Source organism: Myotis yumanensis, unplaced genomic scaffold (genome assembly GCF_028538775.1).
Source record: "Myotis yumanensis isolate MYYU_CA2020_CCGP unplaced genomic scaffold, mMyoYum1.0.hap1 SCAF_11, whole genome shotgun sequence".
NCBI lineage: Eukaryota > Metazoa > Chordata > Mammalia > Chiroptera > Vespertilionidae > Myotis > Myotis yumanensis.
The window spans coordinates 10048251-10067965 of NW_027223762.1; the positions used below are offsets into that span (position 1 = coordinate 10048251).

General features: G+C 37.1%; 1 protein-coding gene across 9 annotated transcripts in view; it reads left to right on the forward strand.

Moving 5' to 3' along the window:
- NCOA1 (nuclear receptor coactivator 1) overlaps nucleotides 1-19715 on the forward strand; it is a 178658-nt gene that overhangs the window by 62095 nt on the left and 96848 nt on the right. Inside the window, exon 2 of one of the 9 annotated variants that reach the window (XM_070428780.1) lies at nucleotides 19497-19551. The exons of the other annotated variants lie outside the window; for them this stretch is intronic. The gene's annotated coding sequence lies outside the window, so the exon portion shown is untranslated. The remainder of the gene's footprint in view (nucleotides 1-19496; nucleotides 19552-19715) is intronic. 9 annotated transcript variants of the gene reach the window in all.

Here is a 19715-nt window from a genome sequence, read left to right on the forward strand (position 1 = left end):
CAAAATAATTCAGTTTCTAAGAGTTTGATAATTTCCCAATACTTGATGAGCTTATTAATTTATTAAAGAAAAACTGCATTTTTATTGTATATCTTTAAAAAACATATCCAAATTTTGAAATGGAACACTAAGAAATACTTTCCAGAGCAAAAATGCCAGCAGAGAATAGATTAGGAATCTTTTTGAGCCAGTCTCTCAAAATTGAAGCATTCATGATTGAATTTTAAGTGGGTTATGTTTTTTGAGGGGCAGTCAGTGAAATGCTAAAAGTAGACTTCTGTGAGAAATTCTGCTACAATTCTGGGTCCATGTTTTGTTATAAAACCCAGAATGTATAACACAGCTGATTTATAATTAAGAGTTAGGAATTTTTAATTTAGTAGATAGAAAGATAAGAAAGAAACTAGTTGTATGGGAATGTGACTTATGACTAAAGCTTATTCTATTTCTGGGGCCTTGAACACCTTGTAAGGAAGTTATCAAACTGTAATAAGGCATGGCAAAATAACTAAGGTGCGTAACTGCATGGACTGTGGCTGGCCAAAGATGAGCATCAGCAAGTTTAATAACTGCAGTATAATCAGTCATATCACATATGTTTAAATCTGTAAGTTCATAATGACACTTTAAAACAACTCATTAGTTTTCTTTGGAGTATGCTAAGGAACTAACTATACTTGAAGGGAAGGAAGTTGATTTTTTTCAGGAGTATTCTAGTTAACAAATGAAGAAGGAGTGATACATAGAACATCATCGTTTTCTAAAAATACATATATTTTTTTTATTTCAGAGAGAAAGAAAGAGGGAGAGAGAAAGATAGAAACTCAATACAGAGAGGGAATCATAGATTGGCTGCGTGCTGCATGCCCCCTACTGGGTGATGGAGCCCAGGTATGTGACCTGATTGGACACAACCATGACTTCCTGGTTCATAGGTCGATGCTCAACCACTGAACCACACCAGCTGAGCAAAACATCACTGTTTTGTAATAAATTCCTGGACCCAAGTGGTTGCTAACATAACAAAGACAACCAGGCATTAAGTTTCTCTTAATGAAAATTTACAACATCATTTATGAGGTATTCTTGCCAAAAAATTGAACTGAATCAGATCAAGCCTCTAGTTCTAACTTCTTGTTTACAGGAAACATAGAAGACAGGGAAACAAATGAAATGATAACCATTGGGGATGCGGTCAGCAAAATCTAGGCTTTGGGGAAGTCCTGGGGACACACAACTTGGCTTTTACAACAAATTAATTACAGGGAAGAAAAAAAGAGAAATGAAGGAGGAAATTTGAGATTAATAGTAATGTTTGGATTATATTTGGGTCCAGATTTTAATAAATAAATATTTATGAAATAATTAGGAAAATTTTAACACTTGACTGGATATTTGATATTAAGAAATTGTTATAGCAGTATGTGGTTATATGAAAAAAGTGTCATCTTTTAGAAATATATACTGAAAGGTTGATGGATGCAAGCATATGTCTGGGATCTGCTTCATTATTTTATAGAATAGAGGGGAGGCAGTGGATGGAAATGAAACAAGATTGACCATAAGCTAGGCAGTTGTGGTGTTGGAGGTGATGGTAGTGCTGTAATTCTTGTTTTTATTCTCTAAGCTGTTTTGAAAGTTTCCATAAGAAAGAGGTCTAGAAATTTACATTTTCTCTTTGTTGGCTTATAAGAACACAATTGAATTATGTTTGTTTAGCAATCCTGCTGAAATATTTCTATTAATTTCCTTAATCTATTGGGTTTTCTATGTAGAAAATCATATTGCCTACAAAGGACAGACTTACTCTATTCTATAGTGCTTACTATTTCAGGCATTCTAGCCCTGGAGTCTGACTTTGCTAGATCTTGTATCTCTCCTTAAAAACATTTTTTAAAAAATCCCTCCACTCTAATCCTTACACCTTTTTTTTTTTTTAAATATATTTTATTGATTTTTCACAGAGAGGAAGGGAGAGAGATAGAGAGCCAGAAACATCAATGAGAGAGAAACATCGATCAGCTGCCTCCCGCACATGTTTTGTTATAGAGGTATGAGGATTCTATACCTCTGGAAAAAAGGCTGTTCCGCAACCCAGGCACATGCCCCCGACCGGAATCGAACCCGGGACCCCCCAGTCCGCAGGCCGACGCTCTATCCACCGAGCCAAACCGGTCTTGGCAATCCTTACACCTTTTATTTCTTTTGTTTGTCTTAATGTACTGGCTAGAAGTTAAACTTTAAATACCAGTTTTTATTTGTAATTTTGATTTTGGAAGTTGTCTTAATACTTAGGTAATCCAGAGTCCAGTTGAGTTTACTCCTTTACAAACACAATGTAGTCACTCAGAGACTAAGAATTAACTTAGTGTGTAAGCAGGAACCAAAGAATAAAGTGCATTGTAACAGCTTCTAGTGTGTGTTTCTTTTAAATTATATATACCTCCTGATCTGCAGGCAGTCTATTTATGACTCATTTTACTTTCAATTACTTGTTGATTTTATTGGTCCTATTTGCTGAATTTGTGACTCTTATATAAAATTACTCCTTCCTTTCCCCAACCCCACACCTGTTATGTAACTACTTCCCCCTGACTTTGCATAGGTTACGTGAGATAAAATTAGGGCATTTAGCACACTGTTTATCACATAAGATGTATCTAGTAAATATATCTCTTGCTAACTCATAATTTTGTTTTTAAATTATTTTTTAATTAATTTTTAAAATGGGGAGGAAAAAAATATGGCTTAGTTACTTCAAGAAGTCCTAGGCCTGGGACAGGTGGGAAAATCTGTTGATAATGTCTTACGATGGTTTAATGAGTAGTCTCTCTGTTCTCTGCAATGAACTTTTTTTTTTTTATAATAGTCTCTGCGTTTGAGAAAGATTACTGAGAGAGTTGGTTACCAAAAGAATACTTGCCTATTAAGAGATGGAGTGGAAACAATTTAGGGGAAATGTGACTTGTCCCAACTATGTATGTGTGTTTTGTAAAATTTCTCTTTGGCCAGCTAATAGCTACGTTTCATGAAAGGAGGCTTATATGCTCTAATAAGGACATTTTTTTTTTTGTTTCACTCTCAAGAGAAAGAGCTGGGTTACAATTACAGACCTCCTTTCCTGAAGGTTATGGAAGGTGGCCATCTGAAGATCTGGTATAGCTAGTTAAAAGTTGTGCTGGTTTTCAGGACTTCTCCACCCACCTCCCTCCAACCCAGGTTCACCCATTATTTTGTATAGCAATAAACTGAAGCAGCCTTTTTAAAAATAAAATACATCTTTAATGGTGTTTTTGAAAGTATTATTATTAGTTGGAATCTGAAAATTGTAGAAGTTCAGGAGGTTTTTCATTTTCCAAATGACAGTTATAATTATAGAGTGGCATAGTTATTGAAATTGAATAACCAATTATTTGTGTTAAAGAAAGGGTTTGCTTTTACCGGCTATAGTTTATTAGTAAGAGATAAAACATATTTCTGAATAAAAACTACATGTGTATGACAAACTCTCTCTCCTATCTTATCATGAAAGCTTTGAGTAGAAAGATGAAATGCACTAGTCCCTTCTTTTTTTAAAAAAAATATTTTATTGATTTTTTACAGAGAGGCAGGGAGAGGGATAGAGAGCTAGAAACATCGATGAGAGAGAAACATCGATCAGCTGCCTCCTGCACACCCCCTACTGGGGATGTGCCTGCAACCAAGGTACATGCCCTTGACCGGAACCGAACCTGGGACCCTTCAGTCCGCAGGCCGACGCTCTATCCACTGAGCCAAACCAGTCAGGGCTGCACTAGTCCCCTCTTATTCACAGTTTGGCTTTCTGTGGTTTCAGTTACCCCCGGTCAAATGTGGCCCAAAAATATTAAATGGAAAATTCCAGACATAAACAATTCATAAGTTTTAAATTGCACGCCCTTCTGAGTAGCATAATGAAATGTTGGGCCGTCCTGTTCCATTCCACCTAAGACATGAATTATCTCTTTGTCCAGCTAATTTCTTACTGTGCCTAATTTGTAACTTTATCATAGGGATGTATGTATAGGAAAATGAGTAGTACAGTGAGGTATCAAATGTAGGAAAATGCATAGTATATAGAGATTTGGGGGCACCATGAACTGCACCCATATCAGACATCAAACTTAATGGATAAATGTTGTGTGTGTCCTGACTGCTCCACCAACCGGTCATTCCCTCATTTCTCTTCCTCCCCGTGGGCCTTTAAATTATGTTGTTCTAAGTTGTGGCATTCAGTTAACATTTTTGAAATCGCTTTGATGATTTTTTAAGACTTGCCTTGTTTTGAGGAAGCTTTGTTAGGATGAGTCCAGAACAGCCTTTTTTCCTAGAGCTAATTTAGAGTTGAAGCCCTCTGATGAGTTTATTTAATGTCTCGTGTGTTACAAGGCCTTCACTCTATTTGACAGGAATAAAACCATTCCTAACCTTGTTTGAGTTTTAGGAATCCTTTGGCTTATTTGTTTCCCAGTAGTTTCCTTTCTCCAACCTTAGGTATTTTCCTCTCAACACATGACAGATCAGTACCTGCCAGTGGCTGGAGGGGCCGTCTCCGCAGATCTCCAGAGCCCTATCGCTGAATGCAGTTCCCTTCTCTCTGGTTTGCATTTCCACAAATTCTGGATGCCTTAGCCTCCCTGAGCATGAGTCTCTGTTTCCTCAATTTTCTGAGACTGCCAGACTCTGTTGAAGTTCCCCCTCTCTACCTTGCATACTGTCAACTGCTTCAAGGGTATGATGTGGGGCATTTGTAGACCTCACCTCATTTCCCCCCTTTTCTTAGGAATCTCACTCCTGCTTTGACTGTTGTCCAATATGTGAAAACTGTTGTTTATTTTATACAGTTTCCTGGTTGTATAAGCTGGGAGGATTCCTCGGATCCCTATTACTCCGTCATGGCTTTGTGGACATCCTTGTTTATCTTTTCCTCCTTCTTTTCTGTGGGTTAAGATGAGGGCCTAAGCAAAAGAAGACAAGAAACCAGTTGGCTTGTTCTCAGTGTTTCACATGTTAGGCTTACCTGTAACCGAGGCAGAGGAGTCCCTAATTGCTTGTGGTCAAAACCCTTTGAGGATAATAAACAGGCAATTTTGCCTGGTGCATCCTCCTCACTTTCCACTGTCTGGTACACATATAGTGGTAGGGTGATTGACCAAGAATTACGGTATTCTGAATCTTGGTCAAATATCACATGGTTTTAATAAGTTCTTAACATTCTTACCTTTAACTGAATTAAGATCAATTTTTATTTACTTTTTCTCGACTATTTCTGTTTGCTATTATTTACCTTTAACTTCATAAGGTTTTTTGGTTATGTTAGTTGCTAGTTAGTTTTTTAAAAAATATATATTTTTATTGATTTCAGAGAGGAAGGGAGAGGGAGAGATAGAAACATCAATGATGAGAGAGAATCATTGGTTGGCTGCCTCCTGCACGACCCACAGTGGGGATCAAGCCCGCAACCCAGGCACATGCCCTAACCGGGAATCGAAACGTGACCTCCTGGTTCATAGGTTGTCGCTCAACCACTGAGCCATGCCAGCCAAGTGTAGTTAGTTATCTAACTGGTTATTATTTTTCATTTAGGTTGTATTTACTTCATTCATCATGTATTTTTCTACATCACAGTAACTCTTGGGATCTTGAAAGAGTTTAATCTTTATGCATTATATCTTTAGTTTTGTTCCTGCTTCTCTGTTCTTGCTTTCTTCTACTCAGAAATGAATGAGTGAATAAATAATTGACAAATATGTCCATACATGCATACATGCAGTGCATTTTCTCAATTCTGTCACTATTAATTGTAACATATACTATTGATTTAACATATTTTCAAGAAAAAAGAAACATTACATTTGTTTTTTAAATCCTTCTTAGAAATTAACTAACAGAAGCATACATTTACCCATATAATTTCTATACTATCTTCTTTCAAATCATAATATACAATTAAGTCCAAACCTTTTTCACATCCTGACATGCCGATTTTTCTCACCTTTGCTTACATTTTTTGCTTTCTTTACACATTATGATTGTTTGTTATAGTTTTGAGTCATATGGAAAATATGAAATTTAACCTGCTTTTTGCTTTTGGTTAAATATTTTCAGTTTTTCTGTAGATAAGCTGTATATTAAATAACTTTATTTTTGAGTCAGCTGGAAACTTTTGACAGATTGATATCCAGCACTTGGTAATAGTACTTTGTCAAATAGTAATTGGTCACACCCATGTCTCCCAGCTCTGAAAATTCTGTGGTCTGTTTTGAGGGATTGGATGCTTTCTGCTGCCTTGAATTGTCCTTGCTTATCTTACAACAGACAGTTTTTGCCTCATAATACCTTTTTATTTCAGTGCTTTATCATAGTTCAGTCTTTCTGAAAACATTTTCAAGCAGCAGGCTTTCAGATTTCACTTAAAATTCAACTGTAAGTTGAACTTAACTTAGCTATGGTCATAGTTGGGTAAACTAATGCCTTCTATGTGAAGGAATTTCCTACAGGTTTATACCTGGGCAAGGAATAACATGTATCACAACTTATTCTTTTGCTTGACTACTAGTGGGTTTCTGGACATTAATTCTGATACTTCGCCTAGTTTCAGAAACCTAAAAATGTTATTTTAAGAAAAACAACTATCTTTAGAATTGAGATAATATGGCTTAGGAATTTAATATATATTAAGCAAGCATAAAGTCTGTCAAGTGGTAAATCTAAAATTACTATGAATATTTAAAAAATATTTACAACACTAAGATTCCAGTAAATACATTGATAAAGTCATGCCCATTAGGTTATAAGGGGATATAGCATAAACAAATGTTAAGAAAAGAGTTAAACCTTCTGGATAATTAAAACAAGAGTGAATCACCTTTTTATACTTACTGAATAACTGTAATAAAATAGTCCATAGGGAATCAAGTACTTAGGCATTGCTTTGGCATTGGTACAGCTCATTTGGAGGGTGGTATGGTAGTATATCTTAAAAGCCTTAAACATATTTATGGCCATTGATTTAATAATCCTACTCTTGGACATTAACCCTAAGTAAATAATTCAAGGAATAAAAAAGCTGTATCAGCTATATTTACAATAATATTACTTATAATAGTAAAAACTGAAGACAGCCTAATTGGCTAACAATGGGAAATTTGATGTTTTATGATAGATAAATACACAAATAGTTCATAATCAGTACATATAAGCACTGTGACAACAGGGATGGTAGCTTTTTTGTTCTCTACTGTAGTACCAGTGCATAAAATAGTTTGACTTATAGTAGTTACTCAACAATTATAATTATTTTTGAAATGAACAAATCAATGGAATAATATTAAGTTAAATTGAAATATACACATATAGAACCTGTTCTTAAGTACCTTAATAAATAAGGAAGATGTGGAACAAGTTGGTTGATGAAGAGTTTTTTGGAGAAATTTGAACTTGAGTTTAAAAGTTCAGTAAAATATGGATTCTCTTGGGACCTAGGAGTTGGGAAAGGCATTCCAGGAAGAAGGTCAGTATAAGGAAAGGCCTGACAGTAAGTAGAATTGACTGGAAGGCAAGGTAGGAGCTGAGGCATATGTAAAGACAGTGCCCTGAGCGGACTTGTAAATCAAGCTGATTAGGTGGGACTTTGTTCTGTAGCATGGGAAGTCATTAATGGTTTTCTATGAAAGTTGATGTTGAAAGAGTTATTTAACTCAAGGAATTTAATTTGGCATTGGTATATAGGGCAGGTTCAGGCAGGGAGATCAGTTTAAACTATATTGGAAATACTAGAGTGGAACTTCGTGTAGAAGTCCAAATATAGTCGTCGTAAAGCTATTTTTTTTTCCATCTTGAACTATGGATAGGAATCTGATAATTTGTTCCTTTGCACTAATACTATTTTTATTGATTTTAAGAGTTAAACTTGGTTATGTAAAGAGACAGTGCTATTAGAAGAGTAAACAAAAATATAATACAGGAAAAATTTTACTGAAATTTTGTTTAAAATCATTCACAAAATTGTTTAGGGTCAAAATAGAACACAATTAAGTAATTCTTTCAGCTTCATGTATGCTTTTGTAAGTCTTCATTAAAGACAGAGGAAAACTATGTCAACTATTATTGTTTGTTCTGTCAAAATATTGCTAGAATATCTTTTTAAAATTATGATCTTCTAGTGAAGGATCATACCATTAAACTTTTTGAATTGAGAACCTAGTTTTCTCTCTAGGGCTTTATGAAAAAGTTTTTTTTTGTTTGTTTTTCCCTAGCACTTAATATGTTAGTGGCAGTTGGGTAGTGAAAGTTGACATTTATGAAACAGGCCATTGTGGTGAATTAGGTTTATGAAATTTATTTGGAATAAACTAAGAAGAGGTTTTTAAAAAACCAATTTGTTGCCAGTAGTTGTGTAAAAACTAATTCTGCATTGTTTATAAAATGGAGAAACATCATAAATTAAATTATCTCTAGATAAACATGTGCAGAATCCTTTTTAAGAAATAGCAAGCATTTTACCAAGCAGTTGACCAGTATTTTTGAGCATTAATGTTTAACATTCAGAATTCAAAATGTAAACGAAAGCTTTAGATGACAAAAAGATGAATTTTTAATTGAATTCACATGACAATTCAATTGAATTGTTTGAATAGTGGTTCAGAACAGTATACCTAAGTGAATTATTTTATGCTAGAGGCCCAGTCCTCAAAATTCTTGCACGAGTAGGGTCCCTAGCGGCTGTCGGCTGTCAGCTGCCGGCCAGGGCTTTCCTTTGTTCCGCGCCGCCCCCTGGTGGTCAGCATACGTCATAGTGAGCAGTCAAACTCCCAGTCAGTCGAACTCCCAAGGGGACACTTTGCATATTAGGCTTTTATATATATAGATTTTCAGGTTAGAGGTTGAGTTGGAAGGGGCTGTGCCAAGTAGATATTTTACCTGAATCTTGAGTATGTATTATTTGTTCTGCACGCCAGATGCTGGGTTTGTAACATATGCATAAGACATTGCCCTTTCTTTAATGGACTAACAAGTGTTTATAAACTGTGTGACAAATATTTAGATAAGGGAACAAAGATTAGTTTGGAGAAGGGACAGGAGGAGAGGAAGTGTTAGAGCTTTGCAGAGAAGGTGGCATAAGTAGGACTTGAATGATGGATGGACCCACACCTCCTGGAGAATGGGGCCAAGTGTTGTTTTTGATATAGGATGTGCAGTATGAGGAGATGCATAAGGACTTTCTTTCTTTCTGCTCATTAAATATAAATAAACATTATTAAACATAAAAGGGGACATATGTAATACATTCACAATTTTTAAATGAACATTACTGAGATAAAATTTACACACAATAAAGTGAGCCTAATTTAAATATACAACAGAATGAATTTTGACAAAGGAAAACACCTTTGTAACCACAATTAAGATATAGAACATTTCCACTGTCCCAAATGCAATTTGTTCATTTCAATAATAATTACAATTGTTGAGTACCTACTATCAGCCAAACTATTCTAGTTTCTTCATAACCTTTTGCAGTACAGATAATACTTACTTTAATATTTAAAGGTCTCCTAAATGAATTCTATAAGAAATGGTTTGATATATAACAGGTTTTTTTCTCTCAGTACTGGTGTCTGTTAATTATCTTTTTTAAATTGAGATTTTTTTCCATGTATTGCTTAATTTTTTTTCATAAGTATGATTACTATTAAAACAAATTTAGGAGGCCCTAACCGGTTTGGCTCAGTGGATGGAGCGCGCCGGCCTGCGGACTGAAAGGTCCCAGGTTCGATTCCGGTCAAGGGCATGTACCTTGGTTGTGGCACATCCCCAGTAGGGGGTGTGCAGGAGGCAGCTGATCGATGTTTTTCTCTCATCGATGTTTCCAACTCTCTATCCCTCTCCCTTCCTCTCTGTGAAAAATCAATAAAATTAAAAAAAACAAAAACAAATTAGGAGAATCAGAATAAGGAGGAAACTGAACCAATCGAGCTGTATAAGCTCAATTTCTTTTTCTACCAAGTAGATATAGTAATACCTACTTCACAGATGTTTTGTAAAGAATACATGAAAACACATATGTAAAGTATCCAACCCTGTCCCTGGCATATAACAAATGCTCAGGAAATTTGAGTTAATTTTTTTTTCTTCTTTTTCATGCTTATAGTATTTTGAAATCATTGTTGTCAATTATATAGGGAAGAGACTCTTTAAAAGTCATAACTCCTCCCCACCCCCAGCTAGTTCTCTAAATTGTTATTACTTAATACGAAGATCAGCCTGTTCTCAATACTGCCTTAGTTTTTGTTAAACCTAGATAAGTTTTCTTGTTTGAGGCCTAGGAAATTCATCCACTTTCTTCTGTTCCTTAGGGAATCTTTTCTATCCCAAACACCTATCCAGGGCAGAAGTGGATTGATGTATTGTTGACGGCTTCCCTCCTTACTTGCCACCTTACCTTTTGCTTTTAGTATTTTACAACTAAGCATTAGGGGAATGGTAGAAGCAGGAAGAGCTGGAGAAGGTGTGGTGATCTTGACAGAAAAAGACAGAGATGTTACCAAGCTTAAGAAATCCTAATAGCTTCTTTTAAAGCTTTCAGTTGTCCCAGACTCTTGCTGAGTTGGTAATTGGAAGCTCTATTGAACTGATGCATCTTGATATTTTCCCTTTGTCTTGAAACCTGTTTGACCTTCACGGTGGAAGTTTTTTCTGAGAAAGTGACATTTAGGTTGAATTTTGAAAGATGAGTTAGGCCAGTGATGGCGAACCTTTTGAGCTCGGCGTGTCAGCATTTTGAAAAACCCTAACTTAACTCTGGTGCCGTGTCACATATATAAATTATTTGATATTTGCAACCATAGTAAAACAAAGACTTATATTTTTGATATTTATTTTATATATTTAAATGCCATTTAACAAAGAAAAATCAACCAAAAAAATGAGTTCGCGTGTCACCTCTGACAAACGTGTCATAGGTTCGCCATCACTGAGTTAGGCTTTACTAGGTGAGGGAGGAAAATGTACAGGCAGACAGAACCAGCATATCTGAAGTTTTTGAAGTAAGAAAGGAGCATATTGCATGCTGAAGGTACTAAAAATGTCAGTACAGAAATAAAGATGGTGTGGTATTGACAAAAGGATACACGCATAGATTGTTGGAACAGAGTAGACAGTCCAGAACTGGAACCCACACAAATATAGCCAATTGGTTTTTGGCAAAGTTGCAAAAGCATATCAGAAGAGAAAGAATAGCTTTTTTAGTAAATGGTGTTGGCTTTGCATTCAAATGCAAAATAATGAACCTTGATTTATACTGCATACCTTATATAACAATTAACTTCAAATGCATCATCGATCTAACTGAAAAAAGCTTTTGGAAGAAGGCATATGTGAAAAACTTTGTGACTTGAGGTTAGACGAGACACCAAAAACATGATTCATTAGATAAAAATATTGGTAAGTTAGACTTCATAGAAATTAAAAGCTTTTATTATGTGAAAGACACAGTTAAGAGAATAAAAATATAAGCTATAGATTGAGATTAAATATTTTCATATTCTATATCCAATAAAGGACTTATATCAAGAATATATAAAAAACTCTCAAAACACAACAATAAGGAAACATATAATTTAAAAATGGACAAAAAGATATAGACATTTCCTCAAAAAGGACATACCATTGATAAATGAACACATGAAAAGATGGTCAATATCATTAACCATTGGGGAAATGCAAAATAAAACCATGCTGAGATACCACTACATACCTATGAAAATGACTAAGATAAGAAATAGTGAGAATACCAGGTGCTAGTAAAGGTGCAGAAAAACTAGAACTATCATATGTTTCCGGGGACCATTAAAAATGCTATATACATTTCTTTTAAAAATATATTTTTGAATTAATTTAAATATACAGAAAAGTAGCAAAGATTAATATAGATGCCCATATATCTCAGTTTCTTGTAATGTTAACAGCTTACAAAACCATGGTATATATTTCAGGACTAAGAAACCAACATTGGTGCATTACTTTTAACTACATTCCAGCTTTTATTTGTATTTCATCAGTTTTTCCACTTAATGCCCTTTTTCTGTTCCAGAATTTAATTCAGGACAACCACATTTTGAAAATAAGTTTTATTTTTATTTTCTAAAAATTCTTTCTTATTCATTGATTATGATATCTTATGAACAGATTTTTCTTGTTTTGTGGACACATTGGCCTCTTGAATCTCTCTGAAGATACCAGTTAAAGTTAAGACCTTCTATTTATTTTGGTTACCTTACTCTTTTTTCTTTGGGTCATTATACTCCTGCTTTTTCACCTTGGTGCCTCTCTTAGTTTTTATTAATTAGCTGGTGATTCTTGGCTATTCTTCTTTACAGTATTTTCAAACAAAGGTCTAAATAAGTGGTCATCCAATTTGAATATATACAAAATCCCTTCAGGGCCCAGCTTAAATGCAGTCTAAACCTCACAAAAATCTGATTTAGTAAGTCTGGGGTTGAGCATCTAAACCAGCGGTTCTCAACCTGTGGGTCGCGACCCCTTTGGCGGTCGAACGACCCTTTCACAGGGGTCGCCTAAGATCATCCTGCATATCAGATATTTACATTACGATTCATAACAGTAGCAACATTACAGTTATGAAGTAGCAATGAAAATAATTTTATGGTTGGGTCACAACATGAGGAACTGTATTTAAAGGGCCAGAAGTTTGAGAACCACCGATCTAAACACTTTAGATAGTTTGGATGCTTGTAACATCTTGGTAAACTGGTGAAATTTTGTAAAGGTCAGTATTCTTTAAAGATTTTTATTATTTACTAGAGGCCCCGTGCACAAAATTCATGCGGGGGGGGGGGGGCAATGGGGGATGTTCCTCAGCCCGACCTGCACCCTCTCCAATCAGGGAGCCCTCAGGGCATGTCCTACTGACAGCTTAGGTCTGCTCCCCGTGGTTCTCTGCTCTCTGTGGGGCCTGCCTGCTCCACACCACAGCGATGGGCAAGCAGGCCCTGCTGGGTGCTGCCTGCAGGCCACGCTTGCCTGCTCCCGGGTCGCTGGGTGCTACCTGCGGGCCATGCTTGCCTGCTGGGCTCACGTTGCTGGGGCGCCGCTGCCAGCATCCCACCCTGGCCACTATGGGTGCCGCCATCTTTTGTCACGGAGTGATGGTTAATTTGCATATTGCTCTTTTATTAGATAGGATTTTTTTCATTATATTTTATTAATTTTTACACAGAGGAAGGGAGGGAGAAGGACAGAGAGTTAGAAACATTGTTGAGAGAGAAACATCAATCAGCTGCCTCCTGCACACCCCCTTCTGGGGATGTGCCCGCAACCAAGGTACATGCCCTTGACCGGAATCAAACCTGGGACCCTTGAGTCCGCAGGCAGACACTCTATCCACTGATCCAAACCAATCAGGGCTAGATAGGATTTTTTAGAGAGAAAGGGAGAGGGGGAGAGAGAGCAAGAAACATCTACGTGAGAATGAAAAATTGATCAGCTGTCTCCTGCATACCCCCTACCAGGGATCAAGCCCCAAATCTGGGCATGTGCCCTGACTGGGAATTGAACTGCCAACTTTGTGGTGCATGGAACCCCCAGGGCAAGGTCAGTATTCTTTAGAAAGCATTGATTTCCCCAATGAATTTCATCCTGACCACAGGGCTCTGTGGGTTGGCTTCCCACTTGCTGTGGTAAATGGGAGGTGGAGCCCCTTTTTTCTTTATCATGCTCCATGTAGAGACAAGGCTAATAAACTGGGACCTATCCCTCCCCCAGCTTCTGCTATAGGAAGGAATTTATCTGCTGTGACCAGCATTTACTATTTACTATCAGGGTTGTACTGGTTGCCTTTGGTGGTTTTTCAGTTATTCTATGTCCTGTCTATACTCCAGGCCCACCTGACATGAGATGTTTAAGAAGGAGAAACGAAATGACTGGGCTCAGTCTGCCATCTTGAACTGGAAGTCCACTTGTTACTTTTAAAGTGATGTTGTTTTATAATGTGCCAATAAGTATTTCTTTTGAATTCTCACATAAAATAAACATCATAAAACCAGTAGTAGGATTACAGTTTACTCATGCTTATTCAGATGTTCAAAGAAAATGTAGCTTGTTCATTATTTTATAAGTCATGTCTTCCTTTTGATGAACCCTGGTCACGTGGTAACTGGAGGAAGAGTATCAGTCTTAAGTCTGGTAAACTAAGTCTTATTCAGTAATTTAAATGTTATCTCTTTGGATATTTCAGTCTCTGTTTGGATATTAGTCTTTCAGTTATCATCTCTCCTCTCATATCTTTCCACAGTGGAATCCAGACTTATGGGTTGGATGCATGTGGCTTATGTGACCTTGTAGTAGTAGAAGAATACAAGGACCCTCAGTCCATGTGCCATCTTCTTCGATTTTTCACTGATCTCTCCTTCAAAGTGATTGGTCGGGCTACTTCCTGGAATTGTGACTACTAGGGTGCCATCAGAACTGTCCTTGGGTGTTCCTCAGATGTCTACAGCTGAAGTTTAAATGATGTTACTTGAGATTTGTTCTGTGGTTCCAGGATGTGTTGGCCATCTTCCCAGGTGTCACACATTACCTGAGGTCTGGCTAGGGTTTTCCATTGGCCCCCTAGCCAGGTGTTCTCTTTTCCAGGCCTTTACTGTGGAGTTACTTTGCCCCTATCACAGTGACCTCTTCTGGAAAATTCACCATCCAGCATCTTAAATTACCTTTCCTCTACTACTTGGGAGCACCGAGGAATTTCCCAGTGCCTTCTATGGCAATTAGGGGAAAGGGAGATTCCAGAGCCAACCTCGTGCCTCTCTTCACTCTGATTGTGCTTCTCTGCATTGTTTTGATGTGGTTTTCTCCAGCTTTTGCTAGGGCGTGGATGAGGAGAGGTAAGAGGTTGGTATGTGTGTAGGGGGTGGGGAGTGCTCCTGGAAGGCAGTCACTTTGCACAGTCTCAACAGGAAGAAGAACAGAAGCTATTCCAACTCCCAGATTGCCTCACTCCGTCAAATATCTCTTTCCTTTTGCAGCCTTTACTTGGATAGGGTAATATGAGTATTGGTCTAATCGCTTTTTCCTCCTGTCTAGGTCCGATTCTTTATCTCACTGTCCTTTGGCCATAACCAGGAATTTGAGGCTTTAATTTGTACTTTCTCTAGGTTTAATCCTCCTTCTACCCTAAATAGTAGGCTTTATGTTATAGCTGTCATGACAGAAAGGATATATGCTCTCTAGTGTGGAAGAAACTATAATCTGAGTCTTTCAGGCCTGGTCAGAAAATATTAGTGCGTTTTAAAAAATTCCTTCTTTTGTAAACCAGTTTTAAGAATTATGTCCTACTATAAAAATCTTTTCTTTAATTAAGAAGGTGAATCTTAATATTTCTAGTAGGTGAATAAACATAATATTTCTTTTTATTGCTGAACTTTCCCAAGGAAATGGATGCTACTCATAGAATACTAAGAGAGTCAGTAGAAGGAAATGTAAGTGGAAAAAAGATAGATGAGTGTTTTCATAATCATTAGGGTATATGCCTTCATTTCCTCTTCTTTTTCAGAATTTCCTTATAGATTTATCCTTTTCATTATAGTATAGACTAGAGGCCCGGTGCACGAATTCATGCATGGGTACAGTCCCTAGGCCTCGCCTGCAATCAGGACCATCTTGCTGCCACCCACCCTGGTTCCCCGTTCGCCACCTGGCGATGGGAGCCTGATGGTCAGGGAAGGGACTGAGAGGTCGGCCATTGTTGCCCGCTTGCCGGCCCCACCCCCGCCGCGGGTTGCCATCTGTGTGTGGGGCGACCAGCCGGGTGGGGGGCTTGGCCTGGTGCCTCCTGCACCCCCTGCCACCCACCCAGCTTCCCCATTCACCATCGGCAATCGGAACCTGCCAACAGGGGAAAGGGACCAAGAGGTGGTCAGTGCACCTCACAGTGAATAGTTGAGCAGTCGTTCTTGTCATTCTGCCATTATGGTTGCTAGGCTTTTATTATATAGGATTCTTATATGATTATGTTTCTAAAACATATTTTAGTTTTTATTTTATTTTTATTAAATCCTATAATTTCAGGATTACATTGTATCTTAATAATTTTCCCAAGCAGGGAAATAGTCTGTGTCTCTTTTTTTCATATCTTCTTTAATTATATATAATACGGTTTTATAAAATTTTGAAATACGACTTTAAAATATAAGTCTCATATTCTTTTTACATGAATCTTTTCCTTTTTGATTTGTGTGTGTGTTTAAGGGTGTAAAATGCAGCTTGCAACTCAGTTCCTTCTGCCTTGCAGCCCTTTCCTGAGTGATCCCATGGCACTCTGTGTACTTGCCTTTTCTAGTATTCCTCTGCTTATGTTTACTAGAGTGTGATCAGCTCAGGGACAGGCACTCAGGTATTGCTTATCTTTATTTGCCTTAGTGCCTAACAAATTCCTGCTCATAATAATGGGCATGGGAAAGTTATCAATTCATATACTCCTTCCCTGACTTCTTTTTCTCTATAGTACTTAGCATATTCTAATGTAATATATTGTGTGCTTATTTGTCTTATTTATTGTCTGTCTCTTCTCACTAAATTATAAGTGCCATCAAGGCAGGGATTTTTAACTATTTTGCTTCCTACTGCATTTCCAACACCTAGGAGAGTACCTGGCACAAATGTGACCAGTGATTACTTGTAGAATGATTAATGAACTAATTGCTCAAACTTATAATTGCCTGATTATACCATATGATCGGTACAATATGATAGACATAAACTTCTGGTATAGAAAAAAATAGTAATGTAATTATAAAGGTGTTAAATTTAAAAGCTTGGAAGACCTTACTATCATCTAATTCTGTTTCATTTTGTGAAATGACCAAGAGGTGAGATGAGTTGATTTAAGCAGAGTCAGTTTATTGTAGAGATGGAATAAGAATTTAGAACTCTTGAGTAAAACTTAATAATTAATAGTGGCACTTGTATTATTGGTGGAGTGCCATCTATGTCCCTACTTACTGCCAGTAGAAGTGGGTTTCTTGTGATGTCGCAAGGAAAGTAAATTCCTGAGACTCGCACAGTAGAGTGAGCAATCTTTGTTTGCATGGAATTAAACCCTGGGTTTCCGAGGTCCCATTTCCTTCCGTCACGCCATGGCAGAAGTCCAGCTGTGTCTTCAGCAGAGCCAGGATTAAAGCCACTGCCCAGAGTCTCTGCCCAATATTAAAACATTGTCCAGTCCAGCATCTGCTAGGTTAGCTTTGTTCCCAGCTGTAGTCCATTGCGTATGAGATCCGCCATGTGGCTGCTGAGGCCATGCTTATCATGTCTGGCCTCCCGTTTGCTTCTTTCCTATTATTAATAACCAGGTAATCACAACGGTATCACCTTTATATATCAAAGAAGCTTTTCTTGATATCCCAGTAAATATCTTTAGTATTTTTCTTTCATAGCACTAACACAATTTATAATTGTGTATTTAATGTCTCTCTTCTACATTAGATTGTAAGCTCCATAAAGGCATGACTTTTGTCTGTTTTCTTTATTGTGAAATACTCAGCATCTTATACAGTGCCTGAAACATGATAGGCACTATATATGATTTATTATTTCATAACTGAGGAGGTTTGAAAAGAGGATTTTTGATGAAAACCTGTTTTTACTAACAAAGGTTATGAAAAATTACTGGAGTGGCATTATACTAAAACCATAGGTGCCTTCTTAGGCTTGGATTCATATAGTTCTAAGCAACCTTGTGCTCTTATTTATTTATTTTTTTCCAAGTAAGCTGCATTGCTGGAAAGCAAATTCACTGACTGCTTGGCAAGAATATTAGTTGAGTTTATAAGATATTGTTCGTTGTAAATGCTACATTAGGTTTTGGGGATCACTATTGGATAAGGTAAAATGATCCGTGGAGGTACTAGACAGTGGGGCTGAAAGATCAAGCACTTCAGCGGCTCTGGAGAGAAGTCATAATCTTGAGGCCCTTGCCCAGCCTCGTTACTATTGCTTCATTTGATGAAAATCAAAAACACTGTTTTTCTCCTCAAATTGCTATCCCCTCCTACTTTTCTTGTACTGTTTTGTAGCAGTAACCATGGTTACTAGTAAAGGCTCCTTGGAGCTTTAAAAACATGTCAGTTTCACAGCTGGAGGCAAAGTGATCTAGATAAAAGCATAAGAATAAAGCTTACAGTGGTGTTTTGTTTTGTTTTTTCCCCCTGTTAGAATTGAGTTCTTTCATTAGGGAACACTTTTCCTGAAGTGAAGTGTTCTTTGTTCCCAGTAGGGTAGACAACATTTTCATTTAAATGAACACTAAGTTAGCACCTGGCTCTTTTGTTAGAGTCAGGAAAAAGGAGGTAATGCTACCACTCACCTGTCCTCCACCTGAACCTACCCTCTCTCTATCCTCTTCTTTCTCTTATCTATTTCCTTACCGCCTTCCCTGGGCCAATACTGCATGATAGTAATACTGATGGAAAAGGTTGTGAAGTTGCAGCTTGGATTAATGGGGGGAAGAGGAATACAGGAGGACTAACATTTGGTATAGTGCTACCAGGAGCATATTTCCCACGATCAAGAAGAAACAAAGGCCAAGTCTTGTCTAAAGGCCAGAATAAGTGATCTCTAGAAGGAAGGCTTGGAGGCAGATACTATTTTAAGGGATGCCACTGTTGAAATGGGAAAGGAAGTCTGTATTTATTAAACATCTAGTATATATTGAATACCTGCATTGGTACTTTCTATTATGTTATGTTCTCTCTTAAACCAGGCTGAAAGGACTCTGAGAATTTTAAAGTGACTTATAATTGTTTTCTTTGTGATGATTTTCTACTCTGAAATTCTGCCACCTTAGCTTAGAGGTGATTTATATCATCTTTTTTCTTGGTGTGATATAGACTTGCTTGTACCCTGTTTTGTTTTAAATAAAGTTTTGTTAGAATGCAGCTACCTTGCTCATTAGTTTATGTATAGTCTATGGCTGCTTTTACAGTCCAAAGGCAGAGTTGAATAGTTGCTACAGAAACCATATAGCTTGCAAAACCTAAATTTTTACTATCTGGATCTTTACAGAAAAGTTTGCTATCCCCAATCTAGATTGGACTGGATCAGTTCATAGACCAAGTATGAGAATGATTATTTTGGGAGGAAAACAAGCATATTCTTAGGTTATATTCCTTGTGGACATTAGAAAAATGGCAGGATGCAAGAGGATGCTGGGGGTTTAGAGGAAAGTGCTGGGCTTACTGAGCCCTTTTTAATCAAAAGTTTAAACCTAAACTGTGAAAGGAAACTTCAAATGTAAACATCGTATTTTTTTTACATTACCATTTTCTATTTCTACATACATACCTGTGTCCATAGTCTCACATGGACTTGCTCTGATTCTGTTATCATTTGTATACTCACATAAATGTAGACTTACATAAGTATTTTGACTGGAAGTGAGCGCCAACATCTTTATTTTACAGATGGCAAAAACGTGAGTTCCTAAGAAGTTATAATATACCTGATTTACAAAAGCAGGTTAGTGCCAAATCCTGGGAGTAAAATCCTGGTTTTTATGTCTGATTTCCTGCTATCTTGCATAGAAGCATTCCAATATGAAGTCTACCCGAAAGCCTCGCCCAATATATCTTTAGTTCTAAGTAGGACTTCTTAGAAAACTAAAGAAATGCTGAAAAGGAGAA